Genomic DNA, 18,653 nt, shown 5'->3' with positions numbered 1-18,653 from the left:
AACGTAAAGATAAATGGGAAATTTAAGCTAACAGTATTGGTTAGGCCAAGAAGGCACCAGCACATTTTCACTTAGATGATGTCAGGTGTGGGGCAGCTGATAGAAATATCATGAGCTGCCAGAAAAGGTTGGATACTCCTGAGGTTTGGAAATATCTATCTGTAGGTCTTGGTTATATCTGCTCGAAGATGCCATTTAATGTAAGCTAGGGCTGTTTCTAGGACCTTATCCCTCCTTTAAACGATCCCGTGTTATAAACTGCTCCTTGGCCTTGCTGTGCTGTGTGCACAATGCATACTCTGTCAGCGCTCAGGGAATTGTAGAGCCATGCGTCTTGATGAAGAAGAAGAACACATACCAGGGGCCAGTAGTAAATTAGTGCCAGAAGCTCAACTTCCCCATTGGCTGGTCACATTTGATGATTTGCATAGATTTTATACCTTTTGGATTAAGTGCCTTCTGGGTTGTGCTCACTGTTTATTGAAATAGTAATGGCTGATAAGTTTAACAGTAGCAGTTTTTTGGATCCAAAGGATATTGAGCGAAAAGCCCTCCTCTTACTTATTAAGTGCTATATCCACAATATTTTTCCCCCATCAGAAGCTAGATACAGATGGTTTCCAAGATATATTTTTGACATACTTCATCGTTTGGATCTGAAATAAATGTTGAAGTGTTTCTGGTTGAGTAGAAGCTCCTTTTAATTATATTAAAAGGTAGAGATTAGCAGCAGGACCAATCCCTTCCCCTAAATACAGTGCTTTTATTCTATAGATAGTTGATTTATTTTAGGAGGATTGTTTAACTCATGGTATTTGTACACTGATGGTGTTATGGGTCAAGTTAGAGTAATAGCTTAAATTTCTCCACCATTCTATAGAGTTTTTATATTTGGTTCTATTAATGTGTCTGGTATATGCTCTGTTAAGGCCTGCACTGTGTTCCTCCAAATTCGTATTTTAAAGCTCTAACCTTCAGTGTGACTGTATTTGGAGACAGGCCCTTTGAGGAGATAATTCGGGTTAAATGAGAGTGATAGTTAATTTTATGTCAACTTTACTGGGCTAAAGGATGCCCAATAGTTGGTAAAACATTATTTCTGTGTTTGAGAGTATTTCTGGAAGAGATTAGCATTTGAATTGGTCAGCTGTCTAAAGCAGGTGGCCGTCTCCAGCGTGGGCGATCATCATCCAGTCCATCGAGGGCCCAGACAGAGCAACAGGGCAGACGAGGGGGAAATTACCCTCTGCTGGAGCTGAGACCTCCATCTCCAGCTCTCAGACATCGACAGTCCTGGGTCTCGGGCTTTTGGACTCAGTTTGGAACGTAGATCATCACCCCTGCTTCTCAGGCCTTTGGACTTGAACTGTATTAAACTGCTAGCTTTCCTGGTTGTCCAGCTTGCAGACAGCATACTCTGGGACTTCCTGGCCTCCACAACCACATGAACCAATTCCTATAATAAGTCTCCTTCTCTGGAGAACTCTAACTAATACAATGAAGTCCCGAGGCTGGGCCCTACTTCAAGAGTACTCCTTTCTTTATAAGAACAGGTAGAGACACCAGGGATATGTGCAGGCAGATGAAAGGCCATGTGAGGACACAGTGAGAGGATCTACATGCAAGCCAAGGCGAGCGCTCCCAGGAGAAACCAAACCTGCTCACACCTTGATCTTGGACTTCCAGCCTCCAGAACGGTGAGAGATAAACGTCTGCTGTTGATCCCCTGCCGCGCCCCCGCCCCCCTCCCCCGCCCCTTGCACCCGGTCTGTAGTATTTTGTCATGGCCGTCCTAGCAGACTACAAAATCCTCTAAGGAAGTAAGTATTGGGCCAATTTAAAATCCAAGGACTCAGTAAATGCCCTGGCAGATCAAAGCCACACAATGCAAGTACTTAATCCCTATCCCATTGAAAACATCTTTCCCCTTCTGTAATTTGCATCTGAATAATCCAAAAAAAAAAAAATGCTGGAAATGGAACTACCAAAGTGACTATATGCAAAAGTTGAGAAATACAAGGGAGTTTTTCTTCCTTAGGTGGGTGAATGAACCCTAGTACCATCCGCCACATAGGCTGTCCCGGGGTCCCTCCAGTTAACGATGAGTTACGCTGATTTGGTCGAGCAAGTGTTACAAAGAGATTCCTAGCATATGTGAAGAAACTATGAAAAAGCACAAGGAGATGCTTTTTTTGTTAGTTTTAAAAAGAGGACGGGGCATCTGGGTGGCTCAGTCAGTTAAGTGTCCGACTCTTGATTTCGGCTCAGGTCATGATCTCAGGGTCGTGAGATGGAGCCCCACGTTGTGGGGGTGTGCTGGGTGTGTAGCCTGCTTAAGATCTTCCCTCTCCCACTGCCCCTCCCCCTGCTTAAAAAAATAAAAAGAGGAAACACAAATGATAAATTACTATGGGGATACCTTGTTAAGTAAATAAAGGGTCCTATTTAGAAAGAGGTGAGCATGTCTGCAGTTACTGTGATAGGAGCGGTCAGGACGCATTTATCCATGCGACATGGTTTACAGAAACCGGAAGTCGAAGGTGCTAAGTCACCTTGCTGATCCACTCTTCAGTGCTTCAGGAGGGCTCACTAATTAAATTAGCCTCACAACACTGCTGTGAGGTCACTGAGCGTCTCTGCCCTCATTTTCCTTACTGTACCACTTTCCATTGGCTGGAATTGAGCAAATTGCCCTGTGTTGAGCTCCCATTATGACTACTCCACAGCTGTGGCCTTCCAACTAGCTTTTTTCCCCCTGGAGTGTCTACTGGATACTGCAAATCCCAAAGTTGGTCCATTTACCTGCGGCTCTGTGCAGATCTGGTCCTATTTCCAAAACAACGTCACTTGATATTTAAGAAGCAACCGGAATTCTTAGTTATTTTTACTTGCAATTTCAAGGTTTTTTTTTTTTTTTCTTTTCCCCAAATCTCCTTGGGCTATAAATTAATCTTAGTCAAAACATGCTTTTAAGAGAAGGGACTCAAAGTAGGACAACGACTTGTTCTTTTTGAAATTGCATATAATTTAACATAGTATAACCTTTGAAGGGGAAATGTGATCTGTTCAGAGCATTGCAGTGGTATTTAAGGAGGCTGTATGTCTGAAAGCCCCATCTCAGAGAAAGCAGGTATTTGGTTTCAAATGATCAAAACAGCCTTGTACTCTTCTTGGACTTATTTTGACATCTAAATAATAGTTCTGGCATTTCTTTCAGAGTGTAAATCAATAACATTGACTTAGTGCATTCTTTCCTCTTATTTTCTTTCCTTACTCTTTTATAACCTTAGATCAAGTATTAATAATTATTTTAAGGCTTGGCTTAGATTTAGTACTTTGCCACTTAGTGATGCAGGAGGTACTACCCCTCCTCCCCCTTTACCAGTTGCCTAGTTTTTCCAGAATATTCTGTTTCTGAGACAAAGACAGCATCTTCAAAAGCAGATAAGTGGTTGCTTTGACGTGTTTCTTTTTCCTCTTCCCTAGTACACACAGTATTGGAGCACATACATCTCTCTCCTTTTTTTTTTTTTTTTTTTAAGATTTCTTTGTTTTAGAGAGAGAGCGCAGAAGCAGGGGGAGGGGCAGAAGGAGAGGGAGAGAGAGAGAGAATCCCAGGCTCCCTGCTGAGTGCAGAGCCTGACATGGGGCTTGATCTCACAACCTGATTGTGACCTGAGATGAAACCAAGAGTTGAATGCTTAACCCACTGAGCCATCCAGGTGCCCCTTTCTCCTATTCTTCTCACACTCTGCTTTTATTAATTGCCCTGATTTCTTTCTTTTTTTTTTTTTTTAAAGATTTTATTTATCCATTTGACAGAGATAGAGACAGCCAGCGAGAGAGGGAACACAAGCAGGGGGAGTGGGAGAGGAAGAAGCAGGCTCATAGCGGAGGAGCCTGATGTGGGGCTCGATCCCACAACTCCGGGATCACGCCCTGAGCCGAAGGCAGACGCTTAACCGCTGTGCCACCCAGGTGCCCCTGCCCTGATTTCTCATCCGTGTTTCTGAATGCTTGTTTGCCAGTGGCCTACCTCAGAATCACTGGTGCTTGTTGAACCTGCCATTCTTGGGCTTCACCCCACACCTAAAATCCCCAAATCTCTGGGAATGAGGACCTAGAAGTTTTTTTCTTTAAAAATTAAAAAATTTTTTTTAGTAGACTCCACACCAAATGTGGGGCTTGAACTCAGGACCCCGAGATCAAGAGTCCCACACTCCACAGACCGAGCTAGCCAGGCACTCCTAGAAAGTGTAGTTTTGACAAGCACCCAGAGATGCTTTCAGCATTAATACCCACGGAGCATGACCTTACACGTTGCTGGTTTTCTGACTGTCTTCTCTCCATTCCAGTTAGACTGTCATTAGTTATTGAATTCTTACACACTAACTTCTAATTATGGCTGTTATTATAGTTTCAAAAATACACTGCTCCAAAATCCTCATGATTTGGCCTTAAAACTCTGCAGAACATGGGAGACAGTATGGTGTGGGAGGGGGCTGAGGGGGCGGGTGAGGGAGCAGAGAGAAGTGGAAGGTGTCACAGAGGTCCTTCAAACCTGGGTTTGATTTCCAGTTCTGCTGCAGAACTAGCTAAATGACCTTGGTTGATTTGACCTTGTGAAACCCAGATTTCTTAGCTCTTGGGGGATGGTAATTTGTCAGGCAGGGCTTTTGAGGAGGACGAAACAGAACCACAGGTGTAGCGCTGGGAGGTGTGACTGTGTGGTAGCTTTTGTTGATCTTTAGTTTATTCCTTTTGTCTTCTGCATTCTTGCTCTTCTGTCTTTGGTTGTCTTAGCTCCTTATCATTGTCCTTATTATCCCCTTAAATATGATGGTTACCTTCTTAAATTCTCCTTTGCATCTTCTTTTTCAGATAGATACTCCTCTTTAAAATGATTTCAACTTATTCAAACTTTTTCTTTTTAAACTTTTTTTTTCTTTTAAGTAGGCTCCATGCCCAGCGTGGAGCCCAACATGGGCTTGAACTCATGACCCTGAAATCAAGACCTGAGCTGAAAACAAGAGGCAGACACTTAACTGACTGAGCTACCTAGGCACCTGCAAACCTTTTATGTTTGATTGTTTTGAGGTAATAGTCTAGAAATTTCTCAGGCTGAGAGTCTGTGATAGATACCTGCTGTTTGGTCTGTTCAGCATCCCTCTCTCCAGTATCAGCACTTCTCTTCACCTTTAGGGTCTTGCCATCCCCCCCCCCCCATAATGGATGGTTAGGGGAGGCTGGCTGGCGGGATAGGCACCTGACTTGGGCATGCCACTCATGACACCATGTCCTTCCCACCATGGTGATTGGTCCCCTCGTGGTGACACAAGCAGGGCCAATCAGTGTGACTTTCTGTAGTTTTCTGCATGGGACTTACAGGGAAGGCTTGCTTTCCTTTTGGAGCCCCATGTCTCTTGGAGCTTTGCGATCCTTTAGGCTGCTAACACTTGCTTGAGGGTGGGGAATAGGAGTGGGGGAAGAAGGCAGTGTCTGTTCCCTCCTGGGGCTTACTCCCACTCTTGCTTGTAGGGAAACTCCTTTCTAATCTCTTTTGGAGAGAGACCCTCTGTGAAGATGCTGGGTTCTGGCTCCTCTAGGACTTACAACTTTCTCAATTGTCTGTATTCCACACCTCTTCTCTTTCTCAAGTTATGTATACATTTGTCAGTGTGGTCGAGTTTGGGGAAGCATTCAGGCAGAGGCATTTATCATACCTGGAATCGCCATTCCCCCATCCCTTAGGTTCTGTTGGTGAGATTGACCCATCAGATCCAGTCCTTTTATCTAGTATAGTAAGCTCTTTCCCAGGGACCTCCACAATTTCCTACCTTGTGTTGATTCCCCTTACTTGGCCCTGTTCTACTTGCCCCCAGGCTCAACAGATATTCAAGTAATTTCTGGGAGGCTTCTGGCCACCACGATACTTAGTGGATGACATGTGTGTGTTGCTGGGCCATCTATCTCTGCAGGCCTCATCCGTACCCTAGCCAGGACTTTTGTTACATGTATTCTTAGAACCATGCAGAAGTGTGTACATATATCACTGAAGTATGGGAATAATTAATAATACAGGAGTCAGTAGTGGATGCAAGTTCAATAATACAATTCTGTTTAATTGGTGAAAACTTCAGTGGGGTGTGGTGGAAATAGGAGGAGGTGGGAGTCAAGGTATATATATAATATTTTTGCCTCTGCCATTGGGTAGATGTGAAGTTTGGACTAGTCAGGAAGACCCTTCTTCCCACAGTTTTCTCACTGGCAAAACAAAGGATTTGCCCTACATAAACCTTCCAACTCTAAATTATGGATGACTCCGTGACAACGTTTTTTTTTTTTTTTTTTTTAAGATTTTATTTATTTGGGGGGGTGGAGAGCGAGCATGGGGGAGGGGCAGAGGGAGAAGCAGACCCCCTGCTGAGCAGAGAGCCCGATGTAGGGCTCGATCCCAGGGCACTGGGATCATGACCTGGGCTGAAGGCAGACGCTTAACCGACTGAGCCACCCAGGTGCCCCTGTGACAAAGGTTTTAAGTGGAAATTTAGTGTCACATGGCAGAGGACTTTGAGCTGTGTGCCCAGGACCCATAGTGTTGAAGGACAGGGGTCTAGGGTTTAGAGGGGTTGACTCAGAGGATAGGAGAAAGTCAAGTGGATGAGTCTCTGAATCTCCACCCTCCTGCTATGAGAAGACCAGCTCTGATCTCCTCAGTTTTATATATTGAAGACCCATATATAATTTTATTCATTAAAATTGCACTGCTGCTAAAAAAAATGGTGGAATTCCCCTCCCACCTCATTTATTCAAGCAAGTAACACCATTTTTACCTTGGTCTAGCTTGGTATAACCAAACTTACCTTTCAGTACTCCGCAAATGAACTCCCCACGTCAATCAGGCAGGTAATGCCACAGTTGTTTAAATATTTCATGCCCATTCCCGTTTACATGGGTTCTGTCAGCAATGATTGAGCCTTGGAAAATGGGAAATTGCCAAGTACAAAAATATTTTAGTTTCTGAAGTTACTTAGCAAGATAGTGTGTAGTTGGGCTAATGAGTCAAGTGAGGCCACACTGCTGGCTGGAGGGCCCTAGGGGTAAAATAGCTGATAGCCTTGAATCTGTTATGTTTCTGATGTAACACCTTTGGGTCAGGGGCAGCAAGTCATGAGCTTCACTTCTAAGGAGATGAGCAGGGGAAAGGCATCAGCCTGTTCTGAGCTGGGTTCTAGGGCTGCTGTGGGGTGCTCCTGGCTGATTCATAAGATTTGGTCAGATGAAATCATTTCTTTGAATGGTCACCTGGAGGAGGGGGACAGCAAAATCATTAGGAGTCACTGACATGCTCGCTGTTCACTCTGCTTAGGATTCCCTCCTGGAACACATGGGCTAGAGGCTTGTCATTTCCTTTCTCGGTCTCTGGGAGCCAGGACAGTGGGTACAGGACAGGCTTTATTCTTCATGTTCATCTACAGCACCGCCCTGCAAGTGTGTGTGGATTTATCAGGAATTAATGGAAGGATTGGGGTTTAATTAAGATAAATCACAACATAAAAGGGGAAGGATGATAAATACTTTCTATGTAAAATATGGCCTTTTTTTTTTTTTTAAAGTTGAAAGGCAAAGTTACCATCAAGTTCAACATGCCCCAGTTCCCAGGATAGCTTCTCTGGCCTAAAGTTTCTTTTCTCATCTCATTCTATTTTTGGCATCAAGATTGTATTAGCATAAAAAGTAAGTTGTGGGGCGCCTGGGTGGCACAGCGGTTGGGCGTCTGCCTTCGGCTCGGGGCGTGATCCCGGCGTTCTGGGATCGAGCCCCACATCAGGCTCCTCCGCTATGAGCCTGCTTCTTCCTCTCCCACTCCCCCTGCTTGTGTTCCCTCTCTCGCTGGCTGTCTCTATCTCTGTCGAATAAATAAATTAAAAAAAAAAAAAAGAAAAAAAAAGTAAGTTGTACTGTTTTCTCTTTTCCTAGTATTTGAAAAAATTTATGAGATATTAGAATTCCTCTTCCTTGAATGTTTGATAAAACTTATCTGTAAAAACATTTCTCTGTGAGAAATTATTATTTTATTATTTTTACTTAAAATTTTTTTATTATGTTATGTTAGTCACCATACAGTACATCATTAGTCTTTGATGTAGTGTTCCATGATTCATTGTTTGCATATAACACCCAGTGCTTCATGCAATACGTGCCCCCCTTAATACCCATCACTGGCCTATCCCAATCCCCCACCCCTCTCCCCTCTGAAGCCCTCAGTTTGTTTCCCAGAGTCCATAGTCTCTCGTAGTTCATTTCCCCTTCTGATTACCCCCCCTTCATTCTTCCCTTCCTTCTCCTACCGATCTCCCTATTATTTTTACTTTTGCATATACTTAAAATTTTCCATAATAAAAAGTGGACAGAATAGTATAATAAACCCCATGTACTTAGTCAGCTGAGAAAGATTTTAAATTAGAGATTAAATTTTGTAAATGGTATAGGGCCATTCAGGTTTTCTTTATCTTCTGTAGTCATTTTTGACAACTAGTATTTTTTCTAGGTAATTAGCTAATTCAATTAAGTTCTCAGATTATTGGCAAAAGTTGTTCATAATTTTCTCTTTTTAATTTGTGCATCTATATTAATATTTCTGTTTTTCATTCTTAATCCTTTTTATTTGTGCCTTCTTTCTTTTCTTCAATCAGACTTACAGAGGTTTACCAATATTTATTTCAGAGGCATTTGAGTCTACTTTTGTCTTGCTGTTCCTTTGTTTCAGTGTCCGAGTGAGTTGCATCCCAGGGCTGGAACTGAGGGTGGGAGAGGAGAGATTTTCAAGACCAAGCTAAAGAAGGTCACTTTCAGGAAGATAGTACATATTAAAAGCCATGCCATTGAGAGAAAGACAACAAAAATAATAATTTTAATACTAATATAGGTTAATTATTGTGTGCTGAGGACTAGGTTAGGTATTTTACACACTTTGACTCATTTAATGTTCATATCAAACCTGTAAGATTTCCATTATTAACTTCATTTTCAGATGAGGAAACAGGCTCTGTTGTGCTTAAGTAATTTTCTCAAAATCATATAGTTTACTGATGGTATTTGACTTCAGATATGTTTTTCCTGTTACCCAATTAGCTATGAACAGAGGGAAAACTGGGTGGGTTTCTGGAGATCTTGAAAGCCTGGGACATGAGACATGCAAAGCCAAAGGGGTAAACAAAAGTTCAGCTGGTTACTTACTTCCTTGGCCGTTCTGGCCCACGCGATGAGTTCCGTTTTAAATGACTTGATCTTTATTTTATTCTGGGAACTCCAGGGAGAAAAAAACTTGTCTGATAAAAAGATGCAAATGGAAATAAATACCTTTTTTCAATACAAGGGAAAGGCATTTCTTCAGAAATGAATTTTTAGTATGAAAAATTTGGGCAAATACTATTAAAAATTAAAGTACAGTGTGAATGTTTGCCAAAAAACTGAGGTGACCTATAAGTTTTCATGTTTTTTTAGCTTTTCACAGCAAAAATATAAAGATAATTTGGCTTTTATTATTGTTTTGCTTCAGTACCTTTCAAAGAATACCAATATTTAGTATCTCTGAGAAAACAGGTAAGGAGATAATTGGTAACAAAATCAACTTAACTGAATATCTCTAAAATAAAGGCTATTATAGGAACACTACATAAATTGTAAAAAATGGCTAGACTTCCTTTCAAAAAGCACATACATTCAGAAATTTAAGTATAAAAATCATCTCAGCTTTTAAAGTATATTTGAAACAGTTTATCTGCTAGCACTTTAATCTCCTTATAAACTATCTGCTTTCTTTGAGCAGTGTAGCAATGAAGAAGTGTGTCATGTAAACTCTGCGCGTGATGTCTGGAAACACAGGTGAATGAATATACTTGTTGTCAAAGATATCTGTAATCTGGTAAAAATAAAAATATTAGCTATTTTTCCAGATTTTATGAACATCCTATTTTATAATATTTTTGAGTATTGGAATATATCTATTAGATGGCCTGTTAGTATCTTAAACTCACGTTTTTTTCCCTTGCATCCTTGGTATCACTGCCCAGAGCACCCTCTGTCTGAGACCTCCTCTTTCTGAGAACCGTCTGCTTCTTACTCTCCCAAACCTTGGTAGCTGCTGTTGTGTTTACTCTGGCTGGTCCCGCCCTCCGTCTGTGAGTGTTCCGACCATTGAGAGATAAGCTAGGCCAATCAGTTCTGGGCACATGGAATTGAGTCTCTGAAATTCTGAATACCAAGGGACATGTGAAATCCAAGACTCGTGAGGTGGCCGCATATGTTCTTTAGAGCTGAAGGGTGGCCCTTTTCACCCTGTGAGAAGAGAAGCAGAGAATGAAGTTCTAAAGAGAGTGAACAATTATATATTTGGACAAAGGGAAGCAGAAATGTGAGGCAGAAAGAAGTAGTGGAGGTCCTTCACGAGGCCTCATTATCCTCAGACTCCATGAAGTATTCTAGAATCCATCTGACAAATTTTCTTTTCTCATTAAGGTAGTACAGATTGGTTTCTGTTACTGTTATGCAAGGAACCTTGACTAAAACAATCTCTTCTGCTCCAGAGCTAGCATTCAAGCTTGGTATGGTCTTAGAGCAAAGGTTTCTGCTAAGAAAATTTCTGAAAGAAAAAAAATAACCTAATTTTTGATGAGTATTTATGGAAAGAAGAGGGCCAGTAAATATGTATGTTCTAAAAGTGGAAAGTGGGATGTTTTCCTGTTTCATTTTAGAAAGATCAAAACTTGTTGCACTAGAAATCAGAAGAATGGATCACCAAAATGAGCATGAGGCCACCAACCAGCCTTTTGTTGAAAGGGTTGCTCTCAGCTTACTTATGACAGTTACAAAAATAATTACCCATGGTGCCTACACAGTCACTACCTCTTATGGAGCAGCGTTGGTCTGTGCAGTCCTAGAATCTCATATCAAGTTGTTTATGTGTCCATTATGTTTGAATACCCCTTCAGGAAGCATCAAGATAGGTACATGGTGGATACTTAGGTTTCTGATTTGTGTGTGTGTGTGTGTATGTGAAAAGAACTCTTTTATTTCTTTTTAAACTCCCTTTCCTTCTTCCTTTCTTAGTGTTTAGTCCTGTCTAATAGAACATTGTACTATGATGGAAGTAATTCCATATCTGTGCTGTTCAAAATGGTAGTCGCTAACCACATGTGGCAACTGAGCCCTTGGAATGTGTGGTTAGCCTGACTGAAGAGCTGAATTTTAAATTCTATTTCATTTTAATTAGTTGAAAATTAAATTTAAATATCTACACGTCCCTAGTGATACTGAATCGGACAGTGTAGATTTAGTCTGTCAATCCATTCTGAAGTTTTTGCTTCTGGTTCTAATATATCATTTGTGATTTTGTAGTGGTTTGAATTACCCATCTGATTTCCCTAACTCTCACATTTCCCACTTCAAAACGATCAGTGGCTGAAAGAGGCTGACTGTATCACCTTTCAATCAAATTTGATTTTGTTCTTTGGATGGGTTCGTCTGCCCCAGTTCTGGTTTATTCTAGATGGGAGTTCTGTGGTTGGGTGTGGGTGAATTGTGGCTTTCTACTGTATCGTTGGCATTCGTGAAACACACTGGATGCTGAGGGCAGTCAACTGTAAGCTGGGAGGAAAGTATTTGCTTATCTTTCAGTTTGTTTGAAGACCAAACCACAGCCATGTTGGGAGAAAGTAGCTTGGTGAGATAGAACCAGCACACTGTACAGAGACTTCTTCTTGGCTCACCACAAAACCTCAATGTTGATACACCTTTCTATTCTTCTTGAACCTTAATGGTAGACTTTCCTGGGTCTCAGTGGCTGTGAGAGGTCGCTTGAACTGAGTAGTAGTTTATTTACTACATGTAATTATTTCTGCAGTTGCTTCTAGTGTTTTAAATAAACTGAGAGCGACCCTTTCTAGAAGAGGTGGGGCAACAGCTTTGTGCTCCTTGTAGATTACCTCTTGGTTCTTGGTAGGATGGGTTCCAGTCTTCCTGTATCAAGTTCAAGCGTGCTGGATCCAGAGTGGGGTCTTTTGAGATACAACTGAATGCACTGGTTCAAATGACAAAAACTGCGGCCTGGTTACAGAATAGGGTGCATTTGACAGAGATAGACAAGAGTGTCTTTTCTGCTGTGTCTGATCAGGTTTCTTATCAGCAGCTTGATTGCTACTTGATTTCCTTCCTCAGTGTCCCGCTGAGAAGCAGCTCTGGTCTCAGCAGCTGGGTCATTTTGTTTTCCAAATCTTGTCCAAATCTGTGACTGTAACTATCCACAGGCTCTGTAAAGTCAGTCAATATGCGTATGTTGTCAGCAGAAAAACTTTTTTTCCCCAACCTTCCTGAAAAGGTATGGGAAAGCATTTCTCTTCCCACTTTGACCATCTGATGTTGAACTGCCTGAGCTTGGAGGTGTAGGGTGGGTTACCTACTGGTGCAGTGAGTGGTGAATCCACCTCTCCTGAGGGCTGGAGCCCAGAAGCAGGAAAGCAAGCAGGTTGAAATTTGCAGCAACTTCCTGCTATTGTCCCAGCAGGTATCCCATTGTCAAGAGAATCCAGAAAGATTGGACTGCCCTTCCTGACTAATAATGAGCATCTGTGCGATTCTCATTACTCTTGTCCTTGCGTCTCACATGGCCACAGCTTCAAGGAATGCTGGGAAGGGTCCATGAACCAGGCAGGTGCGCCCAGAGTCCTCTGCCTGTGAATTTCACCTCAGCCCGGCTTCTTATGGTGAGCCAGGAGCTAACAGCCACTGGACTTGTTTCCAGGTTTTCCCCGAAGCTCCCTCTGCTCAGCAGCATTTTTACCCTGGCTGATTCAAGGTGAAGATGGGCACTCAAGGGGGCACCAGTTTTCTCCCTTCACCTCCCATTGACTTTATTTATTTATTTTTTTTCCAGTCATCTGTTGAAGGGCATCTCGGCTCCTTCCACGAATTATTTTTTTTTTCTATTTTAATGATTTTTTATTATATTATGTTAGTCACCATACAGTACATCCCCGGTTTCCGATGTAAGGCTCGATGATTCATTAGTTGCGTATAACACCCAGTGCACCATGCAATATGTGCCCTCCTTACTACCCATCACCTGTCTATCCCATTCCCCCACCCCCCTCCCCTCTGAGGCCCTCAGTTTGTTTCTCATAGTCCATAGTCTCTCATGTTTCATTCCCCCTTCTGATTACCCCCACTTTCTTTATCCCCTTCTTCCCCTACCGATCATCCTAGTTCTTATGTTCCATAGATGAGAGAAATCATATGATAGTTGTCTTTCTCTGCTTGACTTATTTCACTTAGCATTATCTCCTCCAGTGCCGTCCATGTTGTAGCAAATGTTGAGAACTCGTTCTTTCTGATAGCTGAGTAATATTCCATTGTATATATGGACCACAACTTCTTAATCCAGTCATCTGTTGAAGGGCATCTCGGCTCCTTCCACGATTTAGCTATTGTGGATAATGCTGCTATGAACATTGGGGTGCATATGGCCCTTCTCTTCACTACGTCTGTATCTTTGGGGTAAACACCCAGTAGTGCAATGGCTGGATCATAAGGTAGCTCAATTTTTAACTTTTTAAGGGACCTCCACACTGTTTTCCAGAGTGGCTGTACCAACTTGCATTCCCACCAACAATGTAGGAGGGATCCCCTTTCTCCACATCCTCTCCAACAATTGTTGTTTCTTGCCTTGTCTATTTTTGCCATCTAACTGGCGTAAGGTGGTATCTCAGTGTGGTTTTGATTTGAATTTCCTTGATGGCTAATGATTTTGAACATTTTTTCATGTGTCTGTTAGCCATTTGTATGTCTTCATTGGAAAAGTGTCTGTTCATATCTTCTGCCCATTTTTTGATTTGTTTATTTGTTTCTCGTGTATTGAGTTTGAGAAGTTCTTTGTAGATCTTGGATACCAGTCCTTTATCTGTAGTGTCATTTGCAAATATCTTCTCCCATTCCGTGGGCTGCCTCTTAGTTTTTCTGACTGTTTCCTTGGCTGTGCAGAAACTTTTAATCTTGATGAAGTCCCATAAATTCATTTTATCTTTTGTTTCTCTTGCCTTTGGGGATGTATCATGAAAAAGGTTGCTTTGGCCGATGTCGTAGAGGTTGCTGCCTATGTTCTCCTCTAGAATTTTGATGGATTCCTGTCTCACATCGAGGTCTTTCATCCATTTGGAGTTTATTTTTGTGTATGGTGTGAGATAGTGGTCAAGTTTCATTCTTTTGCATGTAGCTGTCCAATTTTCCCAGCACCATTTATTGAAGAGACTGTCTTTTTCCCACCGGATGTTTTTTCCTGCTTTATCAAATATTAGTTGCCCAAAGAGCAGAGGGTCCATTTCTGGGCTCTCTATTCTGTTCCATTGGTCTATGTGTCTGTTTTTGTGCCAGTACCATGCTGTCTTTGTGATCACAGCTTTGTAGTACAGCTTGAAATCTGGCATTGTGATGCCCCCAGCTTTGTTTTTCCTTTTCAACAGTTCCTTGGAGATTCGGGGTCTTTTCTGGTTCCATACAAATTTAAGGACTGTTTGTTCCAGTTCTTTGAAAAATGTCCTTGGTATTTTGATCGGGATAGCATTGAAAGTGTAGATTGCTCTGGGTAGCATGGACATTTTAACTATGTTAATTCTTCCGATCCATGAGCATGGAATATCTTTCCATCTTTTTATGTCTTCCTCAATGTCTTTTAAGAGTGATTTATAGTTTCTAGAATAAAGGTCCTTTACGTCTCTGGTTAAGCTAATTCCAAGGTAACGTATGGTTTTTGGTGCTATTGTAAATGGGATGGATTCCCTAATTTCTCTTTCTTCGTTCTCGTTATTCGTGTACAGAAATGCAACTGATTTCTGAGCATTGATTTTGTATCCCGCTATGTTACTGAATTGCTCTATAACTTCTAATAGTTTGGGAGTGGCTTCTTTTGGGTTTTCCATATAGAGTATCATGTCATCTGCGAAGAGAGACATTTTGACTTCTTCTTTGCCGATTTGAATACCTTTGATCCCTTTTTGTTGTCTGATTGCTGTTGCAAGGACTTCTAGTACTATGTTGAATAATAGTGGCGAGAGTGGGCATCCTTGTCGTGTTCCTGATCTTAAGGGAAAGGCTTCCAGCTTTTCCCCATTGAGAATAATATTTGCAGTAGGCTTTTCATAGATGGCTTTTATGAGATTGAGAAATATACCTTCTATTCCTACACTCTGAAGGGTTTTAATCAGGAAAGGATGCTGTATTTTGTCAAATGCTTTTTCGGCATCAATTGAGAGGATCATATGGTTCCTGAGTCTTTTCTTGTTGATATGATGTATCACGCTGATTGATTTGCAAATATTGAACCACGCTTGCATCCCAGGTATGAATCCCACTTGATCGTGGTGGATAATCCTTTTAATGAACTGTTGGATTCTATTAGCAAGTATCTTGTTGAGGATTTTGGCGTCCATATTCATTAGGGAAATCGGTCTGTAATTCTCCTTTTTGAGGGGGTCTTTGCCTGGTTTGGGGATCAAGGTAATATTGGCCTCATAGAATGAGTTTGGTAGCTTTCCTTCTGTTTCTATTTTTTGAAATAGCTTTAGGAGAATAGGTATTATTTCTTCTTTGAATGTTTGGTAGAATTCCCCAGGAAAACCATCCGGGCCTGGAGTTTTGTTATTTGGAAGGTTGTTTATCACTGACTCAATTTCTTCATAATTAATTGGCCTGTTTAAGAAATCAATTTCTTCCTTTTTCAATCTTGGTAGTTTATAGGTTTCCAGGAAGGATTCCATCTCTTCCAGATTGCTTAGTTTATTGGCATATAGCTGTTGATAAAAATTTCTAATAATCCTTCCAATTTCAATGGTGTTCGTCGTGACCTCTCCTTTTTCATTCATAATTTTAATAATCTGGGTCCTTTCTCTTTTCTTTTGGATAAGTCTTGCCAGTGGTCTGTCAATTTTATTGATTCTCTCCAAGAACCAGCTTCTAGTCCTGTTGATCTGCTCTACTGTACTTCTGGTTTCTGCTTGATTGATTTCAGCTCTAATTTTGGTCAACTGCTTCCTCGTGCGTGGATTAGGCCTGTCCCTCTGTTGCTGTTCCAGCTTCTTGAGGTGAGAATATAAAAACTGCATTTTAGATTTTTCTATTCTTTTGAGTGAGGCTTGGATGGCTATGTATTTCCCCCTTAAGACTGCCTTTGCAGTATCCCATAGGTTTTGGACTGTTGTATTTTCATTCTCATTGGTCTCCATAAATTGTTTAATTTGATTTTTGATTTCCTGGTTTATCGAGTCATTCCTGAGCAGGATGGTTCTTAGTCTCCAAGTGTTTGAGTTTCTTCCAAATTTTTCCTTGTGGTTGAGTTCCAATTTCAGAGCGTTGTGGTCTGATAATATGCAGGGGATAATTTCAATCTTTTGGTATCGGCTGAGACCTGTTTTGTGTCCCAGAACATGGTCTATTCTTGAGAATGTTCCATGGGCATTAGAATAGAATGAGTATTCTTTGGTTCTGGGGTGTAGTGTTCTATATATATCTAAGAGGTCCAACTCGTCGAGTATGGCATTCAAAGCCTTTGATTCTTTGTTTAGTTTTTGCCAGGGTGTTCTGTCTATTTCTGAGAGTGGAGTGTTGAGGTCCCCTACTATTAATGTATTTTTATTTATATGTCTCTTTATTCTGGTTAAGAGTTGGCTTGTGTATCTTGCTGCTCCCCTGTTGGGGGCATATATATTTATAATTGTCATATCCACTTGTTGAATACTTCCTTTAAGAATAATATAGTGCCCTTCTGCATCTCTAACTATAGTCTGTAGTTTAAAATCCAGTTTATCTGATATGAGAATTGCTACCCCAGCTTTCTTTTGAGGTCCATTTGCTTGAAAGATGGTACTCCATCCCCTTACTCTCAGTCTGAATGCATCTTTGGGTTCGAAATGAGTCTCTTGTAAACAGCAAATTGATGGGTCATTTCTTTTTTTTTTTTTTTTAAAGATTTTTTTATTTATTTATTCGACAGAGATAGAGACAGCCAGCGAGAGAGGGAACACAAGCAGGGGAGTGGGAGAGGAAGAAGCAGGCTCATAGCAGAGGAGCCTGATGTGGGACTCGATCCCGGAACGCCGGGATCACGCCCTGAGCCGAAGGCAGGCGCTTAACCGCTGTGCCACCCAGGCGCCCCTGGGTCATTTCTTTTTATCCAATCTGCAACCCTGTGGCGTTTAAGGAAGAATTTAAACCATTAATATTAAGACTGAGTACTGAGAGATATGCTTTTAATGATGCCATGTTGTCAGTAAAGTCTTTGTTTGTATTGGCTGTGACTTTCTGTTCTGTATCACTCTTGGGGCCTTTTTACTTTTATAGAACCCCCCGTAATACCTCCTGTAGGGCTGGTTTCGTGGTTACGAAATTGGTTAGTGACTGTCTATTCTGAAATGTCTTTATTTCTCCATCAATTCTGAATGACAGCCTTGCTGGATAAAGGATCCTTGGCTGCATGTTTTTCTCTGAAAGAGCTTTAAAAATGCTCCCCCAACCCTTCCTCTCATTCCAGGTCTGTGTAGACAGGTCTGACGTAATTCTGATGCCTTTGCCTTGGTACGTGAGAAATTTCTTTGCCCTGGCCGCTTTCAATACTGTATCCTTGGATCTAATATTTGCGAAATGCACTATGACGTGATGTGGCGTAGGTTTGTCGTGGTTGAGATTGGGAGGGGTCCTCTCTGCCTCTTGGACACGAATGTTTGTTTCCCTCGCTAGATTAGGGAAGTTTTCAGCTACAATTTGTTCAAATATCTCTTCTAGACCACTGTTTTTCTCCATCCCCTCGGGGATGCCGATGATTCTAACATTGGATCGTTTCATTGAGTCAGTAATCTCCCGTAGCCAACATTCGTGGGCGTGGATTTTTTTAAGACCATCTTCTATTTTCATTTTTTCCTCTGTTAACCCATCCTCTAATTCACTAACCCTTTCCTCTGCTTCTCCCATTGACTTTAAACGAGTAAGCTGGGGCAAGAGAGAGGGAGGCGAAGTTATCTCACAGAGCATCGAGTTAGAGCAAATTTCTGGTGTATTGAAATGGAAGAAACATCCCAAATCTCATCTAAGTGGGTTGTGTACTGGGCAGCACGAGTCCCTGGGCCCAAGCTTGTGTATGTGTTTTGCATTCCTTGAACAAGGTGGATATTCATTTCTCTCTCCCAGAGCTGTGGGGAACAGTGAAGTGCTGGAAGCTTGGTGAGGTCTCCCTGGGGCCCAGCTGGTGGGAGGACCTTGCTCCAGTCCCTTCTCTCCAGCCTCGTGATGTATTTCGGTTGCTAACACTTGCGGAGCACACTCTCTGCTCTTCTTAGTGTCCCCCCAGAGTGAGATGACCCCAAATCCTCTAACAGGAGGAGAAACCCAGTCATGTGGGCGCAGCACCAGGGGAGCGTCAACCCGCTTCAGCACAACTGAACGGAGCCGAGTGCCCACCTCCCGAATGGCCTGTAGACCGCGCCTGGCCACAGGCGGTGCAGCCGGACGAAGCAAAGGGTTCCTCCTGAAGGAGCCTCAAGCGCAGGTGTAGGTTGAGCATCAGCACAAACAGTTCCCCCAGGGTCATGGCACTAAGCTTTACCCTTTGT

General features: G+C 42.0%; 1 protein-coding gene and 1 long non-coding RNA gene across 5 annotated transcripts in view; one reads left to right on the top strand and one right to left on the bottom strand.

Annotated features, from left to right (window-relative positions):
* SETD4 (SET domain containing 4) overlaps window positions 1-18,653 on the top strand; it is a 91,293-nt gene that overhangs the window by 60,439 nt on the left and 12,201 nt on the right. For 3 of the 4 annotated variants that reach the window (XR_015724265.1, XR_015724264.1, XR_015724263.1), the window contains one exon: window positions 1,554-1,697. The exons of the other annotated variant lie outside the window; for it this stretch is intronic. The gene's annotated coding sequence lies outside the window, so the exon portion shown is untranslated. The remainder of the gene's footprint in view (window positions 1-1,553; window positions 1,698-18,653) is intronic. 4 annotated transcript variants of the gene reach the window in all.
* LOC123784228 (uncharacterized) lies at window positions 8,498-10,140 on the bottom strand. Its single transcript, XR_006777425.2, has 3 exons — window positions 10,041-10,140; window positions 9,241-9,332; window positions 8,498-8,801 (listed from the first exon to the last, which is right to left on the bottom strand). It is a non-coding gene; the product is annotated as an uncharacterized LOC123784228 (long non-coding RNA).

Source organism: Ursus americanus, chromosome 4 (assembly GCF_024610735.1).
Source record: "Ursus americanus isolate L20-20 chromosome 4, mUrsAme1.1.p, whole genome shotgun sequence".
Classification (NCBI taxonomy): Eukaryota; Metazoa; Chordata; class Mammalia; order Carnivora; family Ursidae; genus Ursus; species Ursus americanus.
This window is presented reverse-complemented; position numbering and strand designations above follow the sequence as displayed.